Source organism: Rutidosis leptorrhynchoides, chromosome 2 (assembly GCF_046630445.1).
Source record: "Rutidosis leptorrhynchoides isolate AG116_Rl617_1_P2 chromosome 2, CSIRO_AGI_Rlap_v1, whole genome shotgun sequence".
Classification (NCBI taxonomy): Eukaryota; Viridiplantae; Streptophyta; class Magnoliopsida; order Asterales; family Asteraceae; genus Rutidosis; species Rutidosis leptorrhynchoides.
Genome location: NC_092334.1, coordinates 578699530 through 578718943, shown reverse-complemented (window position 1 = coordinate 578718943; position 19414 = coordinate 578699530).

Genomic DNA, 19414 nt, shown 5'->3' with positions numbered 1-19414 from the left:
AGGAGTTTCAAAATTTATGGATAATATTTCATGTAATACATATGTAATACACAAACCATGATAGATGACTTAGGAATGTCAAGAATTTCAGAAATCATAGTGTCGCATTTAAACGCGGTGGCGTAATTGGATAGTACTTAGAAAAGTGAACAGAGTTCTTAGATTGGCTTGGCATTCTAAGATAAGTAAAGTTTCTAAAGTATAGTGTAGCATTTAACAATTAAAGGCAACAATTAAAGGCACTATAGTCAAGGAAAGTTGTAGTCCTACATTGCTAAGGTACCTAATTGTATAAGGCACACTTAAAATGCAATCCTGGTTCTCTACAACAGTACTGCTCTGATACCAATCTGTCACACCCCTAAATAGGACCTGGGGTATTTGTGACTAATTATATCAAATTACAGTTGTATAAACGAGAACGACTCTATATGAGACGTTATATTGAGTTTTGCAGCGGAAGATAAATAAGTTACATTGTATATAATGAACATCGCATTAAATGCCTTTAATTGATATGATATGAAATGAAGACTCCAAGCATAGCAAGCAATCTTCATCAACTTAGCAAGTGTAAGTCTTTTAAATTATCCATGAATGACTTGTTGAAATGTTGCTTTCAATTAGCAAATACACAGCGGAAGCATTATATAAGACCTGAGAATAAACATGCTAAATAGTGTCAATCAAAAGGTTGGTGAGTTCATAGATTTATCATAAATAATGATTTCAATAATAGTGTTAGACCACAAGATTTAATAAAGTTGATATAGAAATATCAATATAAAGTGTTGATTGATATAGAAATACCAATCTAAAAGTAATGCTGAGTTTGTAATATCGCGACTAAACAAAAGTTACCCCGTGACACTTGTTATTCGTATCGTTTAATCATTATTATGTATTCAAAGACCAACGGTCAACTGACTAGAGACGTCACTCTCAGTAGCGCTACTCATAATAACTAAGCTTGCATCTTATACCCCAGCAATTAACGATATTACGGCAGGGATTTAGCATGACAAAGCATGTATATAGCATAAAAGTTTGAGTACTTGTGTCTAAATGTAAAACAGTTATAAAAGTTGCGCATGTATTCTCAGCCCAAAAATATAGATAAAAAGGGAGCTATGAAAACTCACGATACAGTATTTCGTATTTCGTAGTAAATATGTGTATGATGGCACTGAACAAGTGCAGAGTTGTCCTCGGATTCACAAACCTTTATCAAGTATATATATTAACACATATACACGTAATCGAATAAGTTTATATATTATTTCAATTGTTATATATTTCTATATATATTCTTTTATATATATTCCGTATATAAGTATTTGTTTGATAAAATAATATTAATAATGTTAATGAATAAAAAAATTGTATTATTTTGTAATAACAATAATAATACTAGTAGTAAAAATGATAATCATAATAAGGTTTTAAATAATAATAATAATAATAATAATAATAATAATAATAATAATAATAATAATAAAAAGGAAAGTTTTTATAATACTAATAATCATAATAATGATAGTAATAATAATTTCAATGAAGATGACAAATTTTGAATATAATGATAAGATAAAATGATAGTTTTCGTAATATGTTTAATAATAATGGTATTATAAAAAATGATTTTATTAGAAATTCTAATAATACTAATGTTATTTTTAATAATAATACTATTTATTAATAATACTAGTAATAATAATATTATTAGTAACAACAATTATAATAGTAATTATAATTGTAATTTTAATTATGTTAATAATAATAAATGGTAACTAATACTCATATTAGTAATAATAATAATAACTAGTAATAATAACCATAATTAATATTAATAATAACTATAGTAGTAACAATAATAATAATAATAATAATAATAATAATAATAATAATAATAATAATAATAATAATAATAATAATAATAATAATAATAATAATAATAATATTATTATTATTATTATTAATGATAAAAGAAAGTGAGATTACCTTAGAAAGCCCTTTTTAAAAAAAAAATGCCCACGACGAGGCTCGAACTCTAGACCTCTAGCTCCCCAAAACACACCTTAACCATTGACCCGTTTCAGTTTTTCTGAGATATATCATACCCGAAACTTATTTATCCCTCCTTTTCTTATTTCGGCCCAGTCCATTTAAATAAATCAAGCCTAAAAACCAAATTGTCTAACTGATGCAGTTTTAAAAAAATAAACCCGACCTAAATACGGATGTGGAAAAGAATTTATACAGCCACCATTCTTCATCATCATTTTTATTATAATATTTCGTATATCATTATCATCGCTGTGAAATCATAATCATCATTTAACCTAATCATCGTTCAACATCGAATACTCATAGTTTTCATTCATCATCATTAAACATTTACGCTGTCATCATGAAAACAGAAAACAGAAGAATGGTAGCAGGAACAGAAACAGAAGATTTGCAGTTTGTTCTTTGCACAGAAACATGAAAGAGAACGTGTAGTAGCAGTTTAATGGGTTTTGTTGGTTGGGTTTCGAATAACAGAAACAAAAGATAGATGTTTTTGTTAACGATGATGGCCGGTGGTGTTCTTGGTATTCAAGCAGAAAAGAATACGCAATTGATTAGGGCTGTTTACAGCATAAAAATAATACGGCAGCAGCAGTGTAGTTTGATTTGAAACAGGAAAACAAGGATCGTAGTAGCAGGTTTATGATTGGTGTTTGGTTGAGGTATATAAGGTTTACAGCAGCAGTGAATAGCAGCTGTATTCGATCATGGTTAGCAGTATTGGTTTCAACTAAAACAGAAACATAAGTATAGCAGGCAGATTTGACAAGTAGCACACACAAGAAGAAAAAGAGAAGAGAAAGAAGAAAAATAAATAAAAGTTAAAAAGCAGATAGGATTTTCAATAAAAAAATTAAAGCTCGATCACTACAAATCAAAAGTAAAACCAGTAGGAATAATCAGAGATAATATATAAAAAAAATTTGGATCATCATTAGAATAAAAAAAACACGATGCAATAAAAATTTAAAAGGCAGATGATATAAAATGGAAAGCAGATTGTGATTTAATTAAAATAATAAAAAGTAGATTTTGATTGATAAAAATTAAAAAGCAGATAAGGAAGAAAATGGTGACAGGATGATCACGATCAGAAAGATGTATAAAAATATAGCAGATAAATAAAAATAATGGAAAGAAGCTACGATCTTTAAAAAAAAATAAAAAGCTGTCCATGATTAAAAGGAAATAAATAAATAAAATAAAAAGTGAATTACCTAATTTCTAACCTAATTTTTATTAATAATTAATACTAATATTAAAATAATAATGCTTTTAATAATAATAGAATTAATAATAATAATATCAAAATAATAATAATAATATCAAAATAATAATAATAATAATAATAATAATAATAATAATAACTATAATATTAATGATAATAATTTATGTTATTTTTATATAATAGTAATGATTTGTAATGATAATAATAATACTAACAAAAAATAATATAACAATTTAAATGTATCAAGTTTCATATTAATATATTATAAATAATAATATTAATAATAATGATATTAATATAATCAATTTATACTGATGCATTATTATTTACAAATAATTGTTCGTGAATCGTCGAAATTTGTTCGAAGTTAAATGAATTCATGAAAAGATTTTGTTTAAATTAACTCAGAAATTTCCAGGTTGTTATAGTAAAATTGTATCGTATTTAATAGTATTTCACAATAAAAATATAACTATTTTGTATACACCTCTACGCACATCAATAATCAAAGAGTATGAACGCGTAGAGGAGAGCGAGAGGAACACGATTATGTAATCAATTGGATGATCCAAGAAAGTTTTGATGATCAAATGGTGATGATGGTGGTGGTAGTAGGCGACGGCCAAAGGAGAAAAAAAGAAAGGGAAGAAAACTTGAGAGAAAATAGAAAAGTAGGTTAGTAGTGAAATGAAAATGAAAAGTGAGAAATGGGAAAAACAAAGGGCAAGGCTACCCCTCCCCCTCTAAGGGGTTCGGCCGAAATTATCATGGGGGTAGGCCTCATTAGCCCACTTTGGTGATTTGGTAATTTACTTGTGGCCCGAACGCCCGATCGAAACCCGAAACGCGAAAACGCTATTACGCCATTAAATATACGGAGAGATAACAAATACGCGATGAAAAAAAATATATATATATACACTATATATAATCATATGATATTAAAATATCATATTTAAAATAATTTGGATTTAAAAATCCCAAAAGCTTGACCGTTGGTTCGAAAACCGAAAAGATTCGCCGGATAGAAATCCACGATACGTAGAAACGCACAATTTAAAATATGAATACATAAATTCACATAACACATAATAATTAATATATTATTACTAAAATAATAATATAGGTCATAGAAATGATGTGGCACGAATAACAATTAACGAACATTAAATAATAAACGGTAAAAGATAACGGAAAAAGTAGGGTCGTGACAGATACATGTGGCGATTTGGACCCATTAAAGATAATAGAGTAAGAAGAGAAAATAAGGATGTTGTCGTTGCAGTATTATCAACTTATTGTCTCAGCTTATGATTTTCATTTATTTACTGTCCAGAAAATGCATATGTATTTGGTTCGTGAAGAGGTCATTATTTTCTTATTTGAAACTGTTGTTGACTGGATGAATTATCTTTAGGTCGCCACTGATCAAAAGAGGCCATCACTATATCTTCTAGACAAGATCCTGCAGAATATTTGAAGAGATTAAATTAATTATTTTGTTGCAATGCATGAGGTTAGATCTTTAGTCACACAAAATGTATATAAAGTATGTTTATTTAATAATATAAGTTAGTTTATTTGCTTCAAGATTAGTAACTATAATCTATAGTAATGCCTAAACTTGATAAAAGGCTCTGAATTGCTAATTTTTGTTGCTACACATTAACCACTTTTGGTTTCTAATTCATACCATTTGATTTTGATTTTCCATTCTATTCTATTATGAGTGCATTACTACTACCTTTATATATATGTTTGACCTTTCACATTTTTGTTATTTGACTTTTTGTTGTTATATGTCTTCGCTTTAAATGAGCACCAGATTTGATGAAATTCACAAAACTAATGTTCATTATGATTTCATTTTTGGTAGGTCGTACTGTGTCTACATTTGACCTTAGAGGACTGTTGTTACTGTATCTACAAGGGCTGACTTTTCTTGGTCAAAGATATAACTCAATGTGTGTGATTAAGAGTTCTTTTTACTGTATTTTAATTCTGAATGCAATTACTGTATGTCCGACTTTACGTGTTTAAAAATGTATTGGTCAAAAGTAGTAATTTTAATGGACAAGTTACTACAGATATTAATTTATGTTGTATAATTGCAATTCAAACTAGATCAAGCTACTATCATCCATGTACTTTAAACTTCAAATGTCTACTTATTAAGGGCTTTTGAATCCATATACATTTGAGTGAGTATATTACTTTTCTGGTATTTCACATTATATAACTTATTGAATATTATGATTGTTTATAAGTGGGTGGAAGTTATGTTTGTGTGTAATTGCTGGGTTGCAAGATAATAAAGGTCATTTTAATGAGGAAAGAAAAAGTCAAATACGGTACGTAACAATAGTGCTTGGTATATGTGCTTCCAATTGATGTATCCTTATATGAGGTAATAGTATAAGGTGAAACGTTGAACTTATGAAATATAAAATATCTTTAATCTTCATTTTTATAAAGATTTAAGAACTTGATTTATTTATATAGTTGTCTTCATGGCCCACAGGACATAGTTATTATGTACGAATTGAGGCATTTCAATCTATGAACTGCAAGTACTTTGTTGTATTCAAAACCAATTTTTGATGTCTACCGAGGTTACATGTGTTTGCAGTCGGCTAACACTCAACCTGTTTTAACATCCAAATCAGCGTCACTTGAAAAGGGAAATCAATTTGACAAAACTGTTCGAAAAATATGTGGATTTGTCCCTTTAAGGTACATTTCAGGTATCTTTCAAAGTGCTCGATAACTTAATAAATGTTTTATAGTAATTGAGTCAAATTTTCCGTCTTTTAGTTTTTAGTTTTTGCTGTGTTGGAGCATGCTGACTGATTGATAATGTTTTCGTAGGGTGCAGCTATTTCATATTCAATTGCTTTTGTTGGACACTACTTTGTTGTATCATTCTCTTTATTTTTTTTGAACGAGCAAAATTTTATATCAAAAACTCCCCTTAGGGAATAGCTAGAGAAGGAAGAACATCCAACTTTACAAAGGCTTTGATAAAAACAAATTTCAATTTGTATTATTCTTTATATTTAACCCTTTATTTAAACTGGTATGTTTTTTTTTATGAGGTTCATAAATTTGTTTGTGGTCAAATTAGATTTTTTAGATATGAGATTAGTACTTTATAGACATGAGTCGTGGTTCATAGATATGTTATTTCCTTGATATAATTTGTTAGATGGATATAGTTTATGTATTGGTTTATTTGGCCCATGTTCTATAAGGCCCGTAAACTTATCTATAGTCCATTAGGTTTATCACTTATTCTAATCCTATTTATTGTAATGTAATCCGCAGCCATCATCATCAAACAATAATATTACGCTGTTTATCAAATGATTTAACATGGTATCAGACGGTATGTATCTACGGCTTCACCACCTCAAAGTGTAATTTCGTTCTTTCCGACTCACAAATTAATAGCTCCTGCCACTTTCTAATGAAGAATCAATATATATAAATTATAATACTCTTATGCTTCGGTAGAATCGAGTACAGAAAGAAAGGAAAAGAAGAATTAAAGATCAACTTCACATGCTTCTCGATTTGTGTAACGTGCTTCTGATCTTATTCTTTTTATATTTAGTTTTCAAATCAACAAATTTGCTATTCTCACAATCAATTGTAGAGCCTGCCGACTAGCAATTTTATCTTCATTTTTCTCTCTCTTTGTTATCCTTATTAATAATTAGTAATATCAGTCAATCGAAGTTGAGTTGTCAATCAATCAAAAGTTAGACAAATTTCACTTTGAGAATGGCTCAGCAAACTTAACATCGTAATCGACCACACACACACTTACATGAAAACGATCAATATTCTGTCTATTTGCTTGAGATCATACAAGCCCAACAACGCTTATTGGGCCAATTTGGGCTGGCCCAGTCTATGTATAATCGACCTGCATCTCAGTACAACTCAAATGGACCACCAAGGCCTAATTACTTATTTAGTGGACAAAACCAACATGGCAGTAGGCCTGGTCCAACTTTTAGCACATTTGTTGCACCTTCACAGCTTAGTCAGGAAGCTCTTATGCCACACACGTTTAATGCTACGAATGTTCCGAATTACAGTAACTCGGGTTGGACTATGGACACAGGAGCATCTACTCATCTTACATCTAGCATTAAAAATTTAAGTACTGTTTTTAATCACTGCATGTATTCTTCGGTTGCCGTTGTGGATGGGAATCCAATTCCTGTCGTCAATACTGGCCATAGCTTTTTTCCTAACATTCACCGACCCCTGCACTTTAATAATGTTCTTGTTACGCCTAATATTGTTAAAAATGTTATCTCTGGTCGTCGTTTTGCCCGTGACAATAAGGTTTCTGTTTGTTTTGACGAGTTTGGTTTTTATGTGAAAGATTACTCGACCCACCGTCTCCTTCTTCGATGTGACAGCACCAGAGATCTCTATCCATTCACGACTCAGACATCATCACCACCTCATCATGCTCTCATCACCACACCCAACATTTGGCATCAGCGCCTAGGACATCCAAGCACTGATGTTTTTCGTCACCTTATATCTAATAATTCTATTTCATGTAATAATACGAAGTCTTCTGCACTTTGTCATGCCTGTCAACTTGGCAAGCATGTGAGACTTCTGTTTCGTAGTTCTGTTTCTCATGTTACTTCTTTATTTGAATATGTTCACTCGGATTTATGGACTTCACCTATTCCGAGCCTTAGTGGTTACAAATTTTATGTCATTTTCCTAGATCATTACTCGCATTACTTATGGGTTTTTCCGTTACACAATAAATTCGAAGTTTTTGATAAATTTACTCAATTTCGTGCATACATTAAAACTCAATTTAATTCTGAAATCAAAGCCTTCCAATGTGACCTTGGCGGCGAATTCGGCAACAACCAACTTAAATAATTCTTTCAAAACAATGGTATCCAAATACGCTTTTCTTGCCCGCAAACCTCCCAACAAAACGAGAAATCTGAACGAATGATTCGTACTATCAATAACGTAATACGCACCCTTCTCTTCCAAGCACACCTCCCTCCTACTTTATGGGTCGAGGCTCTCCACATGGCCACCTATCTACTCAATCTCATACCCTCATCTGCAATCAACCACGATATCCCTCACACACGTCTCTACAATATCCACCCAACTACTTCACTCTTCGTGTCTTCGGTTGCCTTTGCTACCCTCACCTAAACAACACCCACAAACTCGCTCCACGATCCACCCCTTGTATCTTCCTCGGTTATCCATCAAATCATAGAGGATATCGTTGTCTCGACCTCGCCACTCACAAAATAATTCTCTCCCGTCATGTCACCTTCGATGAAACTTCCTTCCCTTACAACTCTACTACTACCTCCCCACCTCAATCATATGAGTTTTTTGACCCTCCTCCAAATTTATTCTCGCGTACACTCTCGGATATATCTCAGTCTCAACCTCCACCCGCCACTCAACCTCCACCTGCCACTCAGCCTCCACCCGCTACACAACCTCCACCCGACACTCCTCCTTCTCCTACTCCTCCTTCTCCTCCCACTCAAGTACCTCCACCACCCCCCACAACCTCAAAACACGACATCCACTCACCCTATGGTTACTCGTCACCGTCTTGGCACCACCAAACCTATTTAACGCCTTAACCTCCACGTTTTCACACCTTCTCCTACACCGAAATCATATTCCAACGCCTTTAATGACCCTAACTGGCATAGCGCTATGGCCGAAGAATATAATGCTTTAATAAAGAATGGTACTTGGACTCTTGTGTCCCGCCCTACGGACACGAACATAGTTCGCTCCATGTGGTTGTTTAAGCACAAGTTTAATGCAGATGGTACATTGAGCAGATATAAGGCTCGACTTGTTGTTAATGGTCGTAGCTAACAGATTGGTATTGATTGTGATGAGACTTTCAGCCCAGTTTTTAAACCGCTACTATTAGGACTGTTTTCAGTCTTGCTGCATCTTGACACTGGCCCATTCATCAGCTAGATGTCAAGAATGCGTTCCTCCATGGTACTCTATCTGAGACTGTCTATATGCATCAGCCCCCTGGTTTCCGTGACCCTACTCGCCCTAATCATGTTTGCCTTCTGCACAAATCTCTATACGGATTGAAGCAAGCTCCTCGAGCTTGGTTTCAGCGATTTTTCGGGTATGCTTAGCGTGTTGGATTCCAGCACAGTAGATGTGACACATCTCTCTTCATCTACAAGCAGGGCGCAGACACAGCCTACTTGTTATTATATGTAGACGATATTATTTTGACTGCCTCGTCCACTGCTTTTCTTCAGCGAGTTATCACCTCATTACATCAGGAGTTCTCCATGACTGACCTTGGTCCCTTGAATTATTTTCTTGGCATTTCTGTCACTCGTACTCCTTCTGGTATGTTTCTCTCTCAGAAGAAGTATGCATCTGAGATCATTGAGCGTGCAGACATGGTTGGTTGTAATTCTAGTCGCACTCCGATCAATACCGGCACTAAACTTACCACTGCCGGCCCCCCGGTTAAGGATCCCACTTTGTATCGCAGTCTTGCATGTGCTCTACAGTATCTCACTTTTACCAGGCCTGACATCTCTTATGCTGTTCAACAAATTTGTTTATTTATGCACGATCCCTGAGAACCTCATATGGCTGCTCTAAGACGGATTATTCGATATGTCCAAGGTACTCGGGATCTTGGACTTCAGCAGTTTTCATCCAGTACTTCGTCGTTGGTTGCCTATTCTGATGCTGACTGGGTTGGTTATCCCTCTACTCGCCGCTCTACATCTGGGTACTGAGTATTTTTGGGTAATAATTTGCTATCTTGGTCTTCTAAACGCCAGCAGACTCCGTCTCGCTCCAGTGCAGAAGCTGAATACCGTGGCGTCGCAAACGCCGTTGCAGAGACATGCTGGATTCGTAATCTTCTACGTGAGCTTCATTGTCCGCTTTCATCTGCTACTCTTGTCTACTGTGACAACGTTAGTGCTGTTTACATGTCTGGCAACTGTAGTGACCCGAACTTTTCCATGTTTATATATATTAATTGAGATTGATATTTACATGATTAAATGTTTCCAACATGTTAAGCAATCAAACTTGTTAAGACTTGATTAATTGAAATATGTTTCATATAAACAATTGACCACCCAAGTTGACCGGCGATTCACGAACGTTAAAACTTGTAAAAATGACATGACGATATATATATGGATATACATATGGTTAACATGAGATTATGATAAGTAAGTATCTCCATAAGTATATTAACAATGAGTTATATACATATAAACAAGACTACTAACTTAAGGATTTCGAAACGAGACATATATGTAACGATTATCGTTGTAACGACATTTAAATGTATATATATCATATTAAGATATATTAATATATCATAATATCATGATAATATAATAATTTAACATCTCATTAGATATAATAAACAATGGGTTAACAACATTAATTGAGATCGTTAACTTAAAGGTTTCAAAACAACACTTACATGTAACGACTAACGATGACTTAACGACTCAGTTAAAATGTATATACATGTAGTGTATTTAGATGTATTAAAATACTTTTGGAAGACTTCAAGACATATATCAAAACACTCATACTTAACGAAAATGGTTACAGTTACTTTCCCATTCTTTTCTTTCATCAAGAATTCTAGTCGTATTTTTACCCGTATTATACACAGCTTCAAAACGTACTTACTATGGGTATATACCAATAGGAACTAGCATGGGATTCCACTCTTGATTATGTCATGTATGACTAATCAATTTTAACTTCTACCATGAGCTAGTCAACTAACTAGAACTCCTTTTAACCCCACTCACCACTCACCAATTACCACTCATCATTCACTCCATTTCACTTCCAATTCTCTTTCTAATTCTCTCTCAACACACCCACACTATTATGAACGTATTTTTCCAGTAGTTAATCATCATCTTCATCAAAAATCACTTCAAGAATCAAGCTATAATCATCATACGAAGAACACTTCAAGAACACTTCAAAAATCCCTTCAAGTTTACTAATTTACTTCCAAGCTTTCTAATCCATTCCAAGTAATCATCTAAGATCAAGAAACCTTTGTTATATACAGTAGGTTATCTTTCTTATTCAAGGTAATATTCATATTCAAACTTTGATTCAATTTCTATAACTATAAACTATCTTAATTCGAGTAAAAATCTTACTTGAACTTGTTTTTGTGTCATGATCCTACTTCAAGAACTTTCAAGCCATCCAAGATCCTTTGAAGCTAGATCATTTCTTATCACTTCCAGTAGGTTTACCTACTAAACTTGAGGTAGTAATGATGTTCATAACATCATTTGATTCATATATATAAAACTATCTTATTCGAAGGTTTAAACTCGTAATCACTAGAACATAGTTTATTTAATTCTAAACTTGTTCGCAAACAAAAGTTAATCCTTCTAACTTGACTTTTAAAATTAACTAAACACATGTTCTATATCTATATGATATGCTAACTTAATGATTTAAAACCTGGAAACACGAAAAACACCGTAAAATCGGATTTACGTCGTCGTAGCAACACCGCGGGCTGTTTTGGGTTAGTTAATTAAAAACTATGATAAACTTTGATTTAAAAGTTGTTATTCTGAGAAAATGATTTTTATTATGAACATGAAACTATATCCAAAAATTATGGTTAAACTCAAAGTGGAAGTATGTTTTCTAAAATGGTCATCTAGACGTCGTTCTTTCGACTGAAATGACTACCTTTACAAAAACGACTTGTAACTTATTTTTCCGACTATAAACCTATACATTTTCTGTTTAGATTCATAAAATAGAGTTCAATATGAAACCATAGCAATTTGATTCACTCAAAACGGATTTACAATGAAGAAGTTATGGGTAAAACAAGATTGGATAATTTTTCTCATTTTAGCTACGTGAAAATTGGTAACAAATCTATTCCAACCATAACTTAATCAACTTGTATTGTATATTATGTAATCTTGAGATACCATAGACACGTATACAATGTTTCAACCTATCATGTCGACACATCTATATATATTTCGGAACAACCATAGACACTCTATATGTGAATGTTGGAGTTAGCTATACAGGGTTGAGGTTGATTCCAAAATATATATAGTTTGAGTTGTGATCAATACTGAGATACGTATACACTGGGTCGTGGATTGATTCAAGATAATATTTATCGATTTATTTCTGTACATCTAACTGTGGACAACTAGTTGTAGGTTACTAACGAGGACAGCTGACTTAATAAACTTAAAACATCAAAATATATTAAAAGTGTTGTAAATATATTTTGAACATACTTTGATATATATGTATATATTGTTATAGGTTCGTGAATCAACCAGTGGCCAAGTCTTACTTCCCGACGAAGTAAAAATCTGTGAAAGTGAGTTATAGTCCCACTTTTAAAATCTAATATTTTGGGATGAGAATACATGCAGGTTTTATAAATGATTTACAAAATAGACACAAGTACGTGAAACTACATTCTATGGTTGAATTATCGAAATCGAATATGCCCCTTTTTATTAAGTCTGGTAATCTAAGAATTAGGGAACAGACACCCTAATTGACGCGAATCCTAAAGATAGATCTATTGGGCCTAACAAACCCCATCCAAAGTACCGGATGCTTTAGTACTTCGAAATTTATATCATATCCGAAGGGTGTCCCGGAATGATGGGGATATTCTTATATATGCATCTTGTTAATGTCGGTTACCAGGTGTTCACCATATGAATGATTTTTATCTCTATATATGGGATGTGTATTGAAATATGAAATCTTGTGGTCTATTATTATGATTTGATATATATAGGTTAAACCTATAACTCACCAACATTTTTGTTGACGTTTTAAGCATGTTTATTCTCAGGTGATTATTAAGAGCTTCCGCTGTCGCATACTTAAATAAGGACGAGATTTGGAGTCCATGCTTGTATAATATTGTGTAAAAACTGCATTCAAGAAACTTATTTTGTTGTAACATATTTGTATTGTAAACCATTATGTAATGGTCGTATGTAAACAGGATATTTTAGATTATCATAATTTGATAATCTACGTAAAGCTTTTTAAACCTTTATTGATGAAATAAAGGTTATGGTTTGTTTTAAAATGAATGCAGTCTTTGAAAAACGTCTCATATAGAGGTCAAAACCTCGCAACGAAATCAATTAATATGGAACGTTTTTAATCAATAAGAACGGGACATTTCAGTTGGTATCCGAGCGTTGGTCTTAGAGAACCAGAATTTTGCATTAGTGTGTCTTATCGAGTTTGTTAGGATGCATTAGTGAGTCTGGACTTCGACCGTGTTTACTTGAAAAATGATTGCTTAACAAATTTTGTTGGAAACTATATATTTTTAACATGTGAATATTATGTGATATATTAATCTCTTAACGCGTTTGATATTATGTGATAGATGTCTACCTCTAGAACAAGTCCCATTGACTCACCTAATAATAATGAAGAGTCAAATGTAAATTGGAATGATTCGTGGACTGATTCACAAGTTCCCGAAGAGGAACCGGAAGAAGAGTCGGAACCGGAAGAAGAATCGGAACCGGAAGAAGAATCGGAACCGGATGAAGAAATAGAACCGGTGGGGGAAATAATAAAACGGTTAAGTAAAAGAAAATCCTCAACCAACCGACCAAGGTTAATTGTGGTCAATGGTGTTTCCGCCAAGGAAGCAAAATATTGGGAGGATTACCAATTCTCCGATGAATCGGATTCCGACGAGAATTCCGATGATGTTATAGAAATTACCCAAACTGAATTTAAAAAGGCAAAAGAAAATAATAAGGGAAAGGGCATAAAAATAGAGAAATCTAATTCCAACCCCGATGAACTTTATATGTATCGTCAACCCCCGAAGTCCTTAAGTTGTAACAATGACCCGGGAACCTCTAAACCACCAGGTTTTTCTAAACCAATGTGGAAAATTACGGCTCGTATTAGGGGAATATCATATATCCCTAGAAACTTGGCAAAACGAACCAAAACCGAAGAAGAAGAAACGAGCGAGTCGGAATAAGATAGTTGTATTCGTGTGGTGTAATATATGTAATATAGTGTGCTTATGCTTTATGATATATGTAAAAATTGCTTGTATTAATAAGTATTTTTTTTTTATGAATCTAACTCTTGTCTATTTTACAGTATAAAAACACAAAATGGATAGACAACCCAATATTTTAAGAGACCTACCCGGAGACATGATTGATGAAATCTTGTCTAGAGTCGGTCAGAATTCTTCGGCACAACTATTTAAGGCGAGATCAGTTTGTAAGACATTCGAAGAACGTTCCAAGAATGCCTTGGTTTATAAAAGGCTTTTGTTCGAAAGATGGGGGATATCACATTGGGAAATCCATAAGTTACGATGCGTTTACTTTGACGCATATATTGCGGGGAACCCAAATGCTATTTTACGCAATGGGTTAAGAAATTATTTTGACTCAATATATCCGAATATTGGACTTCGTGATTTAGAAAAAGCGGCTAACATGCAACATAAAGAAGCATGTTATGCTTACGGATTAGTAATGTTCGCTTCTCACCAAAGTGAGAACAAGAACATCGGCCTACAACTATTAAACAAAACGTTCCCACAAGTGACGGAGTCGATAATTGGGGTAAGAAATGAGGTTTTTAGATTGTTACGGGACTGTTGGACATTACGTAACCCTCGTCCCTTTGACGACGTTACAACACGCTGTCTTATCAACGGCCATAACGGTTATGTTCCACAAGACCAAGGATGGGAAGTAGTCCTAGTAAAACCAGAATGCATGACTTGTTTCTGGACGTATGAATTACGTGTCTTTATTGCCTTTGCTGAACGACTTGTGTACTAGCTAGAATTATCTTCACAACTATCTTGTATCAAAGTTATTGTGTGCTATATTTCATGCTTTATGTAAAATAAGCGGTATTGTAAGTTTGTAAAATATTGTATAAAAGTTTGAACGCGAAATATTATTATAATTAGTTTTTCATATGGAATTATAGTAGTTGAATTGTATATTAGCTACTAAGTATGAACTTAACGGGTAGGTGCTACCCGAATTTAAATTTATAAAACGCTAATATGAAGAAAAAGCTTTTATAAATGAGTTCACATTATGCTACGAAATACTATTAACTACTTTTAATATTCTGTATGATTAATTTGTTCCATTTGACTATTTTGAAGGAAATGGCACCTACTACTCGACACACTGTAAATATGAATGAAGAGGAATTCCGTACTTTTCTAGCTTCAAACATAGCCGCAGTACAGGCTGCGCTACATACCAACAATAACCTTGGATCTAGCAGTACAGGAAATCGTGTAGGATGCACCTACAAAGAATTCACTGCCTGCAAACCTTTAGAATTTGATGGAACCGAAGGACCGATCGGATTGAAACGGTGGACCGAGAAGGTCGAATCGGTGTTTGCCATAAGTAAGTGTACTGAAGAGGACAAAGTAAAGTACGCTACGCATATCTTCACAGGTTCTGCGTTAACATGGTGGAATACCTATCTAGAGCAAGTGGGACAAGACGATGCGTACGCACTACCGTGGTCAGCATTCAAGCACTTGATGAACGAGAAGTACCGTCCCAGAACCGAGGTCAATAAGCTCAAGACAGAACTTAGAGGGTTACGAACCCAAGGATTTGATATTACCACGTACGAAAGACGATTCACAGAATTGTGCCTATTGTGTCCGGGAGCATTCGAAGATGAGGAAGAGAAGATCGACGCGTTTGTGAAAGGATTACCGGAAAGAATCCAAGAAGATATAAGTTCACACGAGCCCGCCTCCATACAACAGGCATGTAGAATGGCTCACAAACTAGTGAACCAAATTGAAGAAAGAATTAAAGAACATACTGCTGAAGAGGCCAATGTGAAGCAAGTCAAAAGAAAGTGGGAGGAAAACGGTGATAAGAATCACCAATACAACAACAACAGCAATTACAACAATAATCGCAACAATTATCCCAACAATCGCAACTACAACAAACGGCCCAACAACAACAACAACAACAACAACAACAACAACAACAATAGCAACTACAACAATCATCCCAATAACAATAATAACCGCAATAACAACAACAATCAGAAGCAGCTATGCCAAAGGTGTGAAAAGTATCACTCGGGGTTCTGCACCAAATTTTGCAACAAGTGTAAAAGAAATGGTCATAGCGCGGCGAAGTGTGAGGTCTACGGACCAGGGGTTAATAGAACGAAAGGAACAAATGGTGTCGGAACGAGTAATGGCGGAGCAAGTAGTGTCGGAGCAAGTTATGCCAATGTAGTTTGTTATAAATGTGGAAAACCGGGCCACATTATTAGAAATTGCCCAAACCAGGAGAACACGAATGGACAAGGCCACGGAAGAGTTTTCAATATTAATGCGACAGAGGCACAGGAAGACCCGGAGCTTGTTACGGGTACGTTTCTGTCATAACCCGTCCTTAACCATAAGAACGTGTTAGATAACGTATGATTTCATTGCGAGGTATTGACCTCTATATGCGACATTTTTAAAAGAACAACTGCATATATTTTACATTACAAACCATAATTCTTATTTTGATACAAGCTTTAGACAAAATAAAGATGATTATCGTTTAGCGATAATCTTAGACTTACAAACTTTACATGTGATGATAACAATACGATTTCTAGCATATTTTACATTACAAATCCTCCGATATGCAGTTTTATTTTTGACACAAATATGCATACTCAAGATCTTGTTTAAATTCAACATGTTGCAGCGGAAGCTTCTAATTATCACCTGAGAATAGACATGCTTAAAACGTCAACATAAAGTTGGTGAGTTATAGGTTTAATGCCGGCAGCAATATATATATATAGACCACAAGATTTCATATATAAACGTTTTAATAAAAATATTCTAAGTGGTTGAGCACTTGGTAACCATACTTAACATTTAATCACGTCGCATATTCCCTTTATTATGAAATCTTACTACACCGTACCAAGTGTAGTCACAAAATGAAGTACTGTGCAACCGTTGAATACTGGTCGTCCAGTCCGGTTGGGGTTGTCAGGCCCGATAGATCTATCAACAGGATTCGCGTTTACAATACCGCTGTAAATAGTAGTTACCAAGCTACAGGGAAGTATGCCAGTGGTACAACTCAACGTAGAATATATTTTTCAGTTACTTGTGTCCATATCGTAAAACATAAAATACATGTATTCTCATCCCGAAATATTTAGAGTTTAAAAGTGGGACTATATACTCACTTTCGTCTTGAAGATATGTAATTTTGACTTGGTCTCCGATTGATATCACAAACCTAACCATATATAATATATCAATACCTTTTCTTTTTAAACAATCGTCACATATATATACTTATAATACTTTTAATAATTCCTTAGTCCGTAGTTAGCAGTTCGATGTTAGTAATTCAATTTTAAATGGTTCATTTTTAGGTGTTTAATAAACCCCCAACGAAATAAATAAAACCCCCATCGTATATGTATTGGTCGAGATTAATCTTGACCCACGGTACCGGTGTTGTCAAATGACGTGTTGCGTACATAAAGTACCGGTGTTGTCAAATGACGTGTTGCGTACAATCATGGGATCTTATGATTAATCTTCTCGTATTGTTTACGGGTGATCCTGAACCATATAAAATTAAATTATGAGTACATATATATATAATATCATGTTATTTTAAAAAGATGTGATTTATTTAATTTTCTCCAATTATTTTCGTAGCTAAACTAGTCTTAGATATCCGATCTCGTTTTGGTCATAGTTTCTTCGTTACAACTCCGTTTTCGTTGATTCAACTTGCCACTTCCTTGGATCGAGTCCCTCTTTAAGACTATGAACTGTAAATACCTTAGTTTGTATTCGAAATCACAGGTCATAGGTCAAACTTTAGTGAAACTTATGAAGTTAATCATTTTCCATCATGTAAACAACCTTAAATGATTATTTTTCTAAAAATACTTATACTTTGAGTTAAATCATGAAATTTTTATGTGTTATCATATTCATAGTAAAAATCATTTTTCCAGAAAATAAACCTCCAATTCAAAGTTTAAGATGGTTTTTAATTATCCAACCCAAAACAGCCCCCGGTTGCACTCCGACGTCGTAAAAACAGTTTTTAAGGTGTTCTTTGAAAAACCAAGTTATACCTTGTTAAATTAGCATATATTTAAGTTATATTACAGGTCTTGAAGTATTTTAAAAGTTAAGTTAGAAGGATCTATTTAGTTTGCAAACAAGTTTGAAAACATTCAAACTATGTTCTTGTTGTTAAAATTTTATACCACAAAATAAGATAGCTATATATATATGAATCGAATAAGGTTATGAACAAAGTTACTACCTCAAGTTACTTGGACAAGATTGCTGTAAAAGAGGAGTAAGAACCTAGAACCAAAAGGGTGATGGAATTGGATGAAAGATTGGAAGTAAGTTTGTGTTCTTGGAAGGATTCTTGAAGTGTTGTTGTAAGAGTTTTCTTATGGTGATTAAGTAAGGTTTTTATGGCTAGATCTTCTTGGTAACTTGCTGGATTGTTATGGAGTTTAAGGTTCTTGAAAGAGTGTGTGTTTTTAGCTAGAAAATGGAAGTTAAAATGAATCAAAATGATGATCCATGGTACTCTTATAAAAACGTGATTAAGGGGGGTATGAAGACAAAATTTTTAGCTTGTAATCTTGTGTATTTGTCAAACAATCATACAAAAGCAATTACCTCTACCTTAGGGCAGTAACAAGGGCTAGTTAGGTGGTGATTTGATGTGTATATACCAATAGTAAATACGTATAGAAGTTAGGTATGATACGAGTACATATACTCTAGATATACGTATAGAAATCTTGTGAAAACGGAACGAGGATTCAAATATAGTTATCTTTTGTGAATATACTTATATTGTTTTATGTATTTAAGTCCTTAAAAAGTGATTAAATACATTACATATACGATATATGTATAAACATTATAGGTTATAAGTATTTATATCAAAAAACGTTACTTAAAGTTATCGTTTTGAAAACTTA